General features: G+C 48.7%; 1 protein-coding gene across 2 annotated transcripts in view; it reads left to right on the top strand.

The window, feature by feature from the left end:
• PSTPIP1 (proline-serine-threonine phosphatase interacting protein 1) overlaps positions 1 to 12533 on the top strand; it is a 643783-nt gene that overhangs the window by 268903 nt on the left and 362347 nt on the right. The window lies entirely within an intron of this gene.

Below are 12533 nucleotides of genomic sequence, written 5' to 3'. Positions count from 1 at the left end.
GCCAGAACCAAGACGTAAGGGCAAGCCTCAGGAGGAAGATGTAAAGCAGGACCTTGGTGTTTTATCAGCCTGTTGTCCTCCGGTTGTCCCTTGTCCCGGCCAAGGTTGGAAAATACCTTGTGCTTGGCTGTGCCTCTGGGAGGATTACTCTTCTGGGTATTATTGATGGAGTTTGTGGTGCAAGATGGACCGGAGGGTGGCAGAGAGATGGATGGCGGAGCTGAGGTAGGATGATTTTGCCTTTTATTTACTTCCTTCGGCAGTAAAGTAGGTATAGAAGGGGTACTGGTGTTAGGTGCCCCTTTAGCTATAACTGTGTTACAGTTTATGGTGGAACCTCCGCTAGATAGGGCGCTAGTGATAATCTCTAAATCTTTTAACAGACGTTCGCCTCTAATTTGGTCTAGGCAGGCCATGCCTTTCCTCTTTGCTTCTTCGTTTTTCACGAGGGTTTCCAGTCTATCAAGTCTCTTAAAAATAAAATTGAATTGTTTAATCATTTGGTCTTCCAATTGCTTGAAGATTGTATCAGCAATGGTCTCTATAAGATTTCCATTTGATTTAGATCGGAGAGTGCTTTCGTTAGGGAAGTCAGTCTGTGTACAGATTGAATTTATATCCTCGTTTGGTATAACGATACCAGAATTTTCCCCTGAGACAGAACATACTGTTTGAGCCCCTAATGATTGTTTCTTCCCCCTAGTCCACATACTCTGTGGAGTTGGCTGGTTGTTACTCCTTAGGGGCTGCTTCCTCTTATTTATTGTTGTCTTTGCTGGTCCCCTTTTGCGTTTTGCGCCGGCGGTCTTGGTGCTCATGGTTGTGGTTGTGGGGGGTGACACGAGGTCTAGATGAGTATCAGTAGATATGTCAGGGGTGCTTCCCTCTTGTGGTGAATCAGATAAACTGATCGCGAGGATAGGTTTTACCACAATAACTTCTGGAAGCAGAGGCATAGTGTGTTTGGGGCTGACTGTAATAGTAGGTTGGTTGATGTTAAAGGAGCCCAATGACAACCTCCTCTCTGTCTCTGCAATCTCATTAAAAGCATTATCCAGTAGGCTCTCAAAGGAGAGTTGGGAAGATGCAGGATCCGCAATGGCCTGTGTATGTGTGCTGGTAGAAGTAATGTTATTACGTTTCCCCATATTTGAAGCAACAGGCTCACCTTTAGATGGACGTTAGATGGATGGCCCGCCCGACCACTGTTGGCCTCAGAGGGCCCGCCCTTTGCCCGGGCTTCGCCCGGCGTCCCGCGAGGCGGGGCCTGCTGGTCTTTTATGCGCCTCCTGGCGCAGCTGGGTGATGGAGGAAAGCGCAAGGGCTGCCGGGAGGTGTAGTCCCCGGCCCAGCCTCCACTCGGCGGTCGCGCTTGGTCAGTTGGAATCACCAGCGGGACGGCGGGAGGCAGGCAGGGGGACCAAGACTCCTCGCAGGAAACAAGAAAACGGCCAAGGTAATCGCCACAGTGCTGCTACTTCCCCCTATTCGCACTATTATGATTGTGTGTAAATCAGTGTACAAGATGTGTTGTAGGAGTCAGTGAGGGTTAAAAGGTGTAGCAGTCACATATCCTACATAGATCTCTGTGCTATATTGAAAGGCTTACTATTTATGAACTGCAAGTAATGAAAGGATCTGTGTTCAAAGCAGTAACCCACTTACATTGCTACATTAAAAAAAAACACTCTATCATCGGCATATTACATGATTTCCTTTGCAAGCACATTAACCTTCTATACTACTTCGAGTCAGATCTGGGAATACACAAAACAGAAATCTCTCCAATAAATACTTTCACCGCCTGGGTTATCTCACCAATTATTATTCCATGATATATACTGGACACCTCTGAAGCAGATGTCTTTCCCGATAAAAATATTAGAAAATGCAGACTTTGTAACCAATTAAGCATAAATGCTCTACCAACATGCTTCTCATTGCTGCCAATTTCTTTGAGGCAAGGTTTTAGAAAATTTGTTAAATTAGTTGAGGCCCAGATTATGCATCGGGATTGCACCACTTTTTTTTAGCACAACCCCAAAGCAAAATCTAATTTGTTAAATCTCATAATGCGCCTAAATGCACTCATGATATGTGATGTCACTTACTGTGATGTCACGTGTGAGGTCATGCATTGTGACATCACAGGCTGTGATGGCACACACTATGATGTCACTGCATACTGACTAACTAGGTTAGTCCCACCCACATGCTGGAGCTGCAAGAAAGTCCATAGCATAAAAAAATTCAATTTACATATTTTTCCCCACAGCGAAGGCAGTTTCATGCTTTCTCATCCACCACATGCATTCTAAAAAGGCCTGCACCAGGCGCTTACCTCCGGGTAACTTCATGTGGTGTCAGTCAGCCAGCACTGCAGTCCAGCAGTCATTCTAGACTACGTTGAAAAGCACCACCACCGACCCACCTGTGGCCCCCAGGTCAAATTTAGAGATCCTTCCAACTGTCAATGTCACCCATATCCAACAAGTGATACCTTAAACTGACAGCCACCCTTAAGTTAAGTTCCTACTGCAGCTGTTTAGGACAGAGGAATAAAAATTCAAATTTAATTAATTTTAACTTACCTTATTTAGGCTGTCAGTGTCTTAGCAGCCAAGGTTTCAGACTGCTATGCGTGACATTTTCAGAATTTCAGTGTAATTACGAGTGACATTTCAACGACTAGGAGTGACACTTTCTCCCGAACAAAATCCTTCAATGAAGGAGGGAAATATATTAAATTAAATTAGAGCAATAAGAAAATTGTAAAAATGCTGCAAAGCACCAGAAATGCATTAAGCCTCAGGCTGAGAGACAGAGAAGTCTAAGGCATAGCCAGCAGCTAGGGCACTGTAGTGTTTATCATTTTATAAATGAGTCTCTCTCAACACTTACACAGTTGTTTTTAAGTTCTTCAAGGAATGGCTTGAGACTACCAGCATGAATTATTTAATATACAGATAAAAACGTCCTGCTCCACTTTCCATCTGTGTGCTTCAATAACTCGTGTATTTTTGATGCGCTTCAACTTCAGTTTAGTTAGGCTAGCCATTCACAAACAAGGGCGCCACCTTCAAGAGCAGGGCCGGACTGACAGTTGTGGGCACTGGGCAATCCCCCGGTGCGCCGCAAGGGTGGGGGCCGGTTTTGGGCCCCTGGGGGCTGTTTTTGTTACAGGGGCGTTTATGCAGCATAGCTGCAAAATCGGCCCTGTAAGAAAAACAGCCAAATACCGGCCCGGCAAAGAGCTCGGTCCCACCGCCAACCTCCCCTCGGGGGCCGGCCGAGCACTGTGCCGGGGCTGGTTTTGGTTCCCAGTCCGGCATTGTTCAAGAGACGCCCACCAGCTTCTCCTGAGCCGCATTTATTTGCCTATCGTGACTTAAGTAAAGCACGGTTGTTGGCTGGCCCACCACGAAGTGAAAACGAATTGTGACAGACTGCAGCATGCACGCTGGGCATCTGGGGCAAGGCAGCCTCGAGCCAGTGGGTATTTATATGGAAGATCATGTGTAGTGGCACTAGTAGATGTCAAGTGACTGTTTAGGCCAGCATAGAGAAATCATGTTACACTAGCTGAACCGTCTGAGAAAGGTACCATGTTGTGCATGTTTGCGTGTGCGTGTCACTGACTGGCCGCTATGTGCAAGTCTGTGTGTGACTGCGAGTGCGGAGTGTGACCCCTTCTTTTGCAACAACAAGTTGCTTTTTTCAAATCGAAGTCCAATGTTAAACACACTGTGAATCATGTTCAATAGACAATGAAACTTGATTCCTTTCATAGATTATTCTTGATTTTATTTCTTAATCATGACAGTAAATGATAAACCAATTACAATTGCATTCAATCATTGAATCCCCAACCCAATGCATTTCGGGTCAATGTACCGACCCTTCATGAGGGGTCCTGATTCAATTTTCTACAAAGGAAAGCAAAAGCACATAAGTAAGGACACTATAACCTCCAAAGAATGTTTGTCTAACTAAAAATGCCCTCAGTTTGCCGCAAAAAGTGACTTGTCAACATGAAAATTAAAAAAATACTCGTGATATCGTGCTTCAGTAATGTCACAAATCTTAAGTGCGCATTCTTCACAAACGTGCTCGAAGTTTAAAAAAATGGGTGAAATTATGTGCTGAACAGAAACCGAAATGACATGCCGCTGCTGTTAGTCAGATAGTGATGAACGTTCAGAAACGGTAATCCGAAATGCTTGCATGAGTCAAAGAAACACCTAATTACCTGCAAACCAACACCTGTGTTAAAATGAGCTAATGGGGAAAAGAAACAAGAAATATAGAAACGTGCACCGGAGTTGGCATATCAAAACTTTGTGCGGTGACACAGAGTAAAGCACAGATCATTTGTGTAGCGGTCTAGTTTTACCAAGGACACCATCATGCCCCGGAAGCCATGTCACACAATGTATCACTCTCTGGCCAGGCGTGGCCAGAGAGCATAAATAAACTGGCCGGGGTCGCTCGTGACTTCCGGCCGGCACAGTGAGCAAAGTGTGTGGTGTACCTTTATTGCATGCTGCCTGTCGCACCTGCATTACCAGTGATTAGTACATAATCTCAGGAGTTTTAATGGCAGCCGTCACACTGGCGACGAGGGTGGGATGACGAAGCACAGGCCTCACCTGATACCAGACGACCACCGCAGCTGTGAACCAGCGACTGACTGAGATGTGCGCCTCGACCATTGGAATGGAACGAGCCACTATGCACTCAGCGTCCTTCAGGCTGAACAGCGCGTGACCCAGAGAAGTGCCCGGAAGTCCAGTGCGGTGAGAGGAGCGACGCGCACACCAGCGGAGACACCGGCAGCATAATCGGAGGCCGGCGAGCGAGGAAATATCCACGCGCAAGCGCAGAAGACAGTGGGTGGGAGACAACGTCTAGCAATAACGCGAGGGGAAGTGCGCGAAGGCCTAGTGAGGCATTTTTCTCAAAGGAAAACGAAAATAAAGATGAGAGGAGCTGCACATAACAGCGAACAACGCGCGAGGCCCCGCAAAGCCCTTTGAGCATCAGCCTGACACAATGTAAAGCCTGCATAACGTCAAGGTCGAACAACACCCCAAACAAGCACTGGCTAAACCAACAGTGAACCAACACCAACAGAAAAGAAAAAGAGCATCAAAGACACTAAAACAATCAGTCCTAAAGGCAGGAGCCCTACACAGCCATCACTGGATATCAAACAAACACTAGCAAATACAATCAAGGGTGATTGCAAGTCACCACCAGCTAAGATACGACCGAGTAAGGTTGCAGTATGTCGAACGTGCCAGCGCAAGCTGCCCAACAGCAAGCTGCTCAACAACAAGCAGCTCAACCCGCACTTCCAGCAGTGCAAGCAGGGCCACAGCATGCGATCCCCATGGCATTTCCGCCTCCGGTCCACGCGCAAATCACGGCGATCCAGCCATTTAGTGAATTGATAGACCCAGCAACTGCATCACCAAGGTGGAAAATATGGGTGAGTCGGCTCAATTACTACTTCATCGCGACGAGGGAGACCGACAATACCGTCAAGAGATCACTACTGTTACATTTTGCAGATGATGAAATATACAAATTATTCGGACACCTTCCAAACACAGGTGCTGCTAATGACTATGATGCCGCCGTTCAGGCACTAGATGCCCATTTCGACCCTCAGCTCAATCCCCACTATGAAAGGTTCAAGTTTCGCCAAGCCAGACAATGTGAGGGCGAATCAATGGATGCATTTCATGCACGCCTCAGGGAACTATTGAGTACATGCACCGAAGATGATCAAGCGAAAGAGGTCACAGCACAACTCATCCAGGGCTGTCGCAACAAAATTCTGCGGACACTTCTCCTTCAGCAACCCCGAATTACCCTGGAAGAGATTCTGATTTTGGCTAGGTCCCATGAGCTCTCGGACATAAGATCAACGGCAATGGAAGCGGCCCTCAACCAGCAGCCAGAGCAAGCGGTAATAATCAAGACGGAGCGAGCTGACGTAATGCGCACATCGTCTCAGGGCGGACGAGGGAGATGGCCCACTCGGACACCACCCAATCGCAGTGTGGATACTGTGGGAGAGAAGGGCACCCGCCAGAAAGTTGTCCAGCGAAAGGAAAAACATGCTCCAAATGTGGGACCCCCAACCACTTCGCGAGTGTATGTCGCGGAGGCTCACGTGGCAGATACAGCTCCGGAAGGAAACCTCCAACAGGAGCCGTGAGGCATCTAGCACTAGATGAACCGACGACATCCCGGGCCAGTCACGGCCTCAGCTCGCCGCACTGAGTGCCTAGAAGACTCCTCCACAGAGAATGACGGGGAATGTTATTTTGTATCATTTGCAGAGGATCTAAAGATAAGACGACGGCCACAACCCAAATGTAACATTGAAATAGATGGTTCACCTGTCACTGGCCTGATTGACACCAGGGCAACCGTCAACGTCATGGGAGCACAGCATTACAAGCAGCTGAAACCAAAACCTGTATTGACGCCAACCAAAGTCCGCATATTCACGTATGGAAGCCAAACGCCGCTTCCACTGAAGGGAAAGATGTCCGTTCGGGTAAAGTCCAAAGCATAAGAAGTAATGACCACGTTTCACGTGATGGATAGGGATGCCGATATACTTGTTAGCAAAAAACACAGTTGATGGACAGAATGTAGAACAATGTCATACATTCACCCCAGTACAAGGATCTGGGCCTAAATCCATATTATTTTTGCACTCCACACCACCCTGGGTTAGACACTGACTATATGCAAATCAGCTCTGACCCTGTGCCTCATGGGAACAGTCCAGTCCGAACTACCAAGCCATGTCTTTCCCAGACCGGAATCAAGCATCCAAAGACAGGTTTCTGGCTATCAGCCTTCATCAGCCTGGATAGCTTGACTCCAGTGGTGTGGAGAGCCTGGGACTCACGTCTGAGCATACCCAGCCCACTCGGGGTAAAAATTGCAAAAAACACAGTTGATGGACAGAATGTAGAACAATGTCATACATTCACCCCAGTACAAGGATCTGGGCCTAAATCCATCGTTTTTTTGCACTCCACACCACCCTGGGTTAGACACTGGCTATATGCAAATCAGCTCTGACCCTGTGCCTCATAGGAACAGTCCAGTCCGAACTACCGAGCCATGTCTTTCCCAGACCGGAATCAAGCATCCAAGGACCGGTTTCTGGCTATCAGCCTTCATCAGCCTGGATAGCTTGACTCCAGTGGTGTGGAGAGCCTGGGACTCACGTCTGAGCATACCCAGCCCACTCGGGGTGAAAATTGCAAAAAACATAGTTGATGGACAGAATGTAGAACAATGTCATACATTCACCCCAGTACAAGGATCTAGGCCTAAATCCATCGTTTTTTGCACTCCACACCACCCTGGGTTAGACACTGGCTATATGCAAATCAGCTCTGTCCCTGTGCCTCATGGGAACAGTCCAGCCCGAACTAACAAGCCATGTCTTTCCCAGACCGGAATCAAGCATCCAAGGACTGGTTTCTGGCTATCAGCCTTCATCAGCCTGGATAGCTTGACTCCAGTGGTGTGGAGAGCCTGGGACTCACGTCTGAGCATACCCAGCCCACTCGGGGTGAAAATTGCAAAAAACACAGTTGATGGACAGAATGTAGAACAATGTCATACATTCACCCCAGTACAAGGATCTGGGCCTAAATCCATCGTTTTTTTGCACTCCACACCACCCTGGGTTAGACACTGGCTATATGCAAATCAGCTCTTACCCTGTGCTTCATGGAACAGTCCAGTCCGAACTACCAAGCCTTGTCTTTCCCAGACCGGAATCAAGCATCCAAGGACCGGTTTCTGGCAATCAGCCTTCATCAGCCTGGATACATTGACTCCAGTGGTGTGGAGAGCCTGGGACTCACGTCTGAGCATACCCAGCCCACTCGGGGTGAAAATTGCAAAAAACACAGTTGATGGACCGAATGTAGAACAATGTCATACATTCACCCCAGTACAAGGATCTGGGCCTAAATCCATCGTTTTTTGCACTCCACACCACCCTGGGTTAGACACTGGCTATATGCAAATCAGCTCTGTCCCTGTGCCTCATGGGAACAGTCCAGCCCGAACTAACAAGCCATGTCTTTCCCAGACCGGAATCAAGCATCCAAGGACTGGTTTCTGGCTATCAGCCTTCATCAGCCTGGATAGCTTGACTCCAGTGGTGTGGAGAGCCTGGGACTCACGTCTGAGCATACCCAGCCCACTCGGGGTGAAAATTGCAAAAAACACAGTTGATGGACAGAATGTAGAACAATGTCATACATTCACCCCAGTACAAGGATCTGGGCCTAAATCCATCGTTTTTTTGCACTCCACACCACCCTGGGTTAGACACTGGCTATATGCAAATCAGCTCTTACCCTGTGCTTCATGGAACAGTCCAGTCCGAACTACCAAGCCTTGTCTTTCCCAGACCGGAATCAAGCATCCAAGGACCGGTTTCTGGCAATCAGCCTTCATCAGCCTGGATACATTGACTCCAGTGGTGTGGAGAGCCTGGGACTCACGTCTGAGCATACCCAGCCCACTCGGGGTGAAAATTGCAAAAAACACAGTTGATGGACCGAATGTAGAACAATGTCATACATTCACCCCAGTACAAGGATCTGGGCCTAAATCCATCGTTTTTTGCACTCCACACCACCCTGGGTTAGACACTGGCTATATGCAAATCAGCTCTGTCCCTGTGCCTCATGGGAACAGTCCAGCCCGAACTAACAAGCCATGTCTTTCCCAGACCGGAATCAAGCATCCAAGGACTGGTTTCTGGCTATCAGCCTTCATCAGCCTGGATAGCTTGACTCCAGTGGTGTGGAGAGCCTGGGACTCACGTCTGAGCATACCCAGCCCACTCGGGGTGAAAATTGCAAAAAACACAGTTGATGGACAGAATGTAGAACAATGTCATACATTCACCCCAGTACAAGGATCTGGGCCTAAATCCATCATTTTTTTGCACTCCACACCACCCTGGGTTAGACACTGGCTATATGCAAATCAGCTCTTACCCTGTGCTTCATGGAACAGTCCAGTCCGAACTACCAAGCCTTGTCTTTCCCAGACCGGAATCAAGCATCCAAGGACCGGTTTCTGGCTATCAGCCTTCATCAGCCTGGATACATTGACTCCAGTGGTGTGGAGAGCCTGGGACTCACGTCTGAGCATACCCAGCCCACTCGGGGTGAAAATTGCAAAAAACACAGTTGATGGACCGAATGTAGAACAATGTCATACATTCACCCCAATACAAGGATCTGGGCCTAAATCCATCGTTTTTTTGCACTCCACACCACCCTGGGTTAGACACTGGCTATATGCAAATCAGCTCTGACCCTGTGCCTCATGGGAACAGTCCAGTCTGAACTACCAAGCCATGTCTTTCCCAGACCGGAATCAAGCATCCAAGGACCGGTTTCTGGCTATCAGCCTTCATCAGCCTGGATAGCTTGACTCCAGTGGTGTGGAGAGCCTGGGACTCACGTCTGAGCATACCTGTTAGCAGCCACACGGCCGAAGATCTCAACCTCATCGTGTTTGCCAATGCAGTCAAGCTCCTCCAGGTTGATGACATTCTGGACATGTTCCCTCAGCTATTTAAGGGGATAGGACAGATCAAGAGACCCCCAGTGAAGCTACACATAGATCGGGCAGTGCAACCCGTAGCATTGAGACACCGTCGGATCCCATTCCACCTCCGGTCATTGGTAGAACAAGAACTCGAAAAACTGGAGCAACAGGGAGTCATCGAAAAGGTACATGGGCCTACCCCGTGGGCGTCTCCCATGATAATTTCCGAAAAACCGAAGCAGCCAAGGAAGAATCGGATCTGCATAGACATGAGGATGCCCAACAGGGCGATAAAACGGGAGAGACACCTGACACCGACAGTCGACGATATCCTAGCTGATTTAAATGGGTCGCAATGGTTTTCGAAACTTGATCTCAATGCCGGATATCATCAACTTATGCTGGCCGAAGAAAGCAGGTATATTACAACTTTCTCGACTCACATGGGGCTACGCAGATATAAGAGGTTGAACTTCGGGATATCATCCGCAGCACAGATCTTTCAAAATGCGGTGAGAGAGCTCCTGTCAGGTCTCCAAGGCGTGATAAACATGAGTGATGATATCCTCATTCACTCTAAAACCCTTGAGGAGCATCATAGGCAGCTTCAAGCCACACTGCAGCGATTGGCCACACATGGAGTGACACTACACAAAGAAAAGTGCAAGTTCTTCTGTAAGACAATTGACTTCTTTGGCTATGTGTTTAGCTCAGACGGCATCAAAGTAGATCCCCGAAAATCCCAAGCAATACAGCTTGCTCCTTCCCCAGCCAATGCGTCAGAGGTACGAAGCTTCTTAGGAATGGCAACATACTGTGGGAGGTTCATTCCAAATCTGGCGACCATTGTAGAGCCACTCAGAAGCCTGACGACAAAGGACGTTTCGTGGACTTGGTCCGCGGTAGAGGACAAAGCCTTCAAGCAGGTAAAGTCGGCCCTTCTAGACAGCGCAACCATGGCCTACTTCGACACATCGCGTACCACGGAGCTACTAGTGGATGCCAGCCCAGTAGGCCTTGGGGCGCTGTTAACCCAAGAGGCAGAACCAGGGACCTGGGTCCCGCTGGCCTTCGCTAGCAAAGCGCTCACAGCCACCGAAGCCAGATATTCGCAAATCGAACGCGAAGCTCTTGCTATCAAATGGGTGTGCAAGCACTTTCACTTATATGTCAGCGGACACCCATTCCGAGTCATAACAGATCATCAACCATTAGTCCCGTTGTTCATAGGTACCGCACCAAACCCGCCGCCTAGGATTGAACGATGGGTAATACAGTTGCAACATTATCAAATGGAGCTATCATACCGACCAGGCGCCAAGAATCCGGCCGATTTTCTATCCAGACACCCAGCGCCATAGGTCAGCAAGACAGACAAGCAAGAGGCAAAGACAGAAGAATTTGTACGTATGATCACTCAGTAGTCATTCCCGCGGGCCCACTCATTGAGAGAAATAAAGGAACAAACAGAACAAGATGCCGTACTTCAAAGGGTGGTCAACGCTCTCACAAGTGGATCGTGGGAAGGATTTCTCAAAAACACATCTGAGTGGAGCGAGCCCGACAGGAACCGCCTAGGAAAACTATGGATAGTTCGAAATGTACTTAGCTCAGCGGAAGACGGCGTGGTGTTGAGAGGCAGACGCATTGTGATACCACACAACTTGCAGCAATGGGCAACAACACTTGCCCACGAAGGACACTAGGCATTGGGAGGATGAAATTGAGGATGAGAGAGAAGGTGTGGTTCCCTGGCCTTGAGAGCAGCGTGGAGGCGGTCGTGTGCAACTGCACTGCCTGTCAGATCACCAGCAGTGCGGAAGTCTCGGCACCGATAATCACTGAAGGCCTTGCTCCGTCACTGTGGTCATGGGTGAGCCTCGACTTCGGGAGTTTCCCGGATGGGAGAATCACCGCTGTCCTCATTGACAGCTACACCAAATACCCAATCATTGAAATCATGCCGTCAACCTCATTCGCCAACCTGCAGCCAGTCCTGGGAAAGTCTTTCGCAATGTTTGGACTACCTCACATTATCAAAACGGATAACGGGCCACCTTTTCAAGGCAGTGAATTCAAGAACTTCATGACAGGTCTAGGAATCAAGCCTCACCGGATAACGCCTCAGTGGCCGCAAGCAAATGGGGAAGTTGAGCGGTTCATGCGCATCATTAATAAAACACTCCGCATAGCGGTGGCGGAAGGCACCAATCCAGAAACGGCACTACAACACTTCCTGAGGGAATACCGTAGCACACCTCATTGCATGACACAGCGGTCCCCGTGGTCGCTTATGTTTAATGGCATTTGCAGGGATCTATTACCAACAGCAACAAACTGGATGCCGGAACCTTATGATCCAGCACACGCCCAAGCTAAGCGGCAGCAAACCAACGAGAAAGTTAGTCGCCGACGGAGAGCGAGAGTCCGAGTAATAACCCCGGGATGTACAGTGATAATGCGGAATCGATGGAGCGGAGAAAAATTCCGAACACCCTATGAGCCGGGTCTGTGGACTGTGAGGTCAACCCAAGGAACGGCTGTCACCGCAGAACAAGACGGGGAAGTAGTCACCAGGAACATCTCGTGGTTCAAAGAAGTTACACCTCCGGTCAAGACAACCCAGAGAGAATCCCCACCTGTGACTCAAGGAGGAGATCTAGTCACAGAAGAAGGTGGCGCTAACAATGAGTCACCTCAGGAGACAACAGAGCCCGAACACTCAAGTCAACCTAGCAGGCAAAGTGGAGAGAGCGGTCACAGCCCGAGAGGCTCCCGGCATGCACGAGAGCACAGCCAACATCAGTACAACCTTAGGGGAACCCACAACCCAACAGAAGGCTAGCTGACTTTGTGTGTTGAAGAGAACTGTGGCCTGTCAGTAAGATAAAAGAAAAAGGACTAAGTTGAGATGGGGTGAA

This window comes from Lissotriton helveticus, chromosome 3_2 (genome assembly GCF_964261635.1).
Source record: "Lissotriton helveticus chromosome 3_2, aLisHel1.1, whole genome shotgun sequence".
Classification (NCBI taxonomy): Eukaryota; Metazoa; Chordata; class Amphibia; order Caudata; family Salamandridae; genus Lissotriton; species Lissotriton helveticus.
Note: the sequence above shows the minus strand (reverse complement) of the source record. Positions and strands in the feature narration are given on the sequence as shown.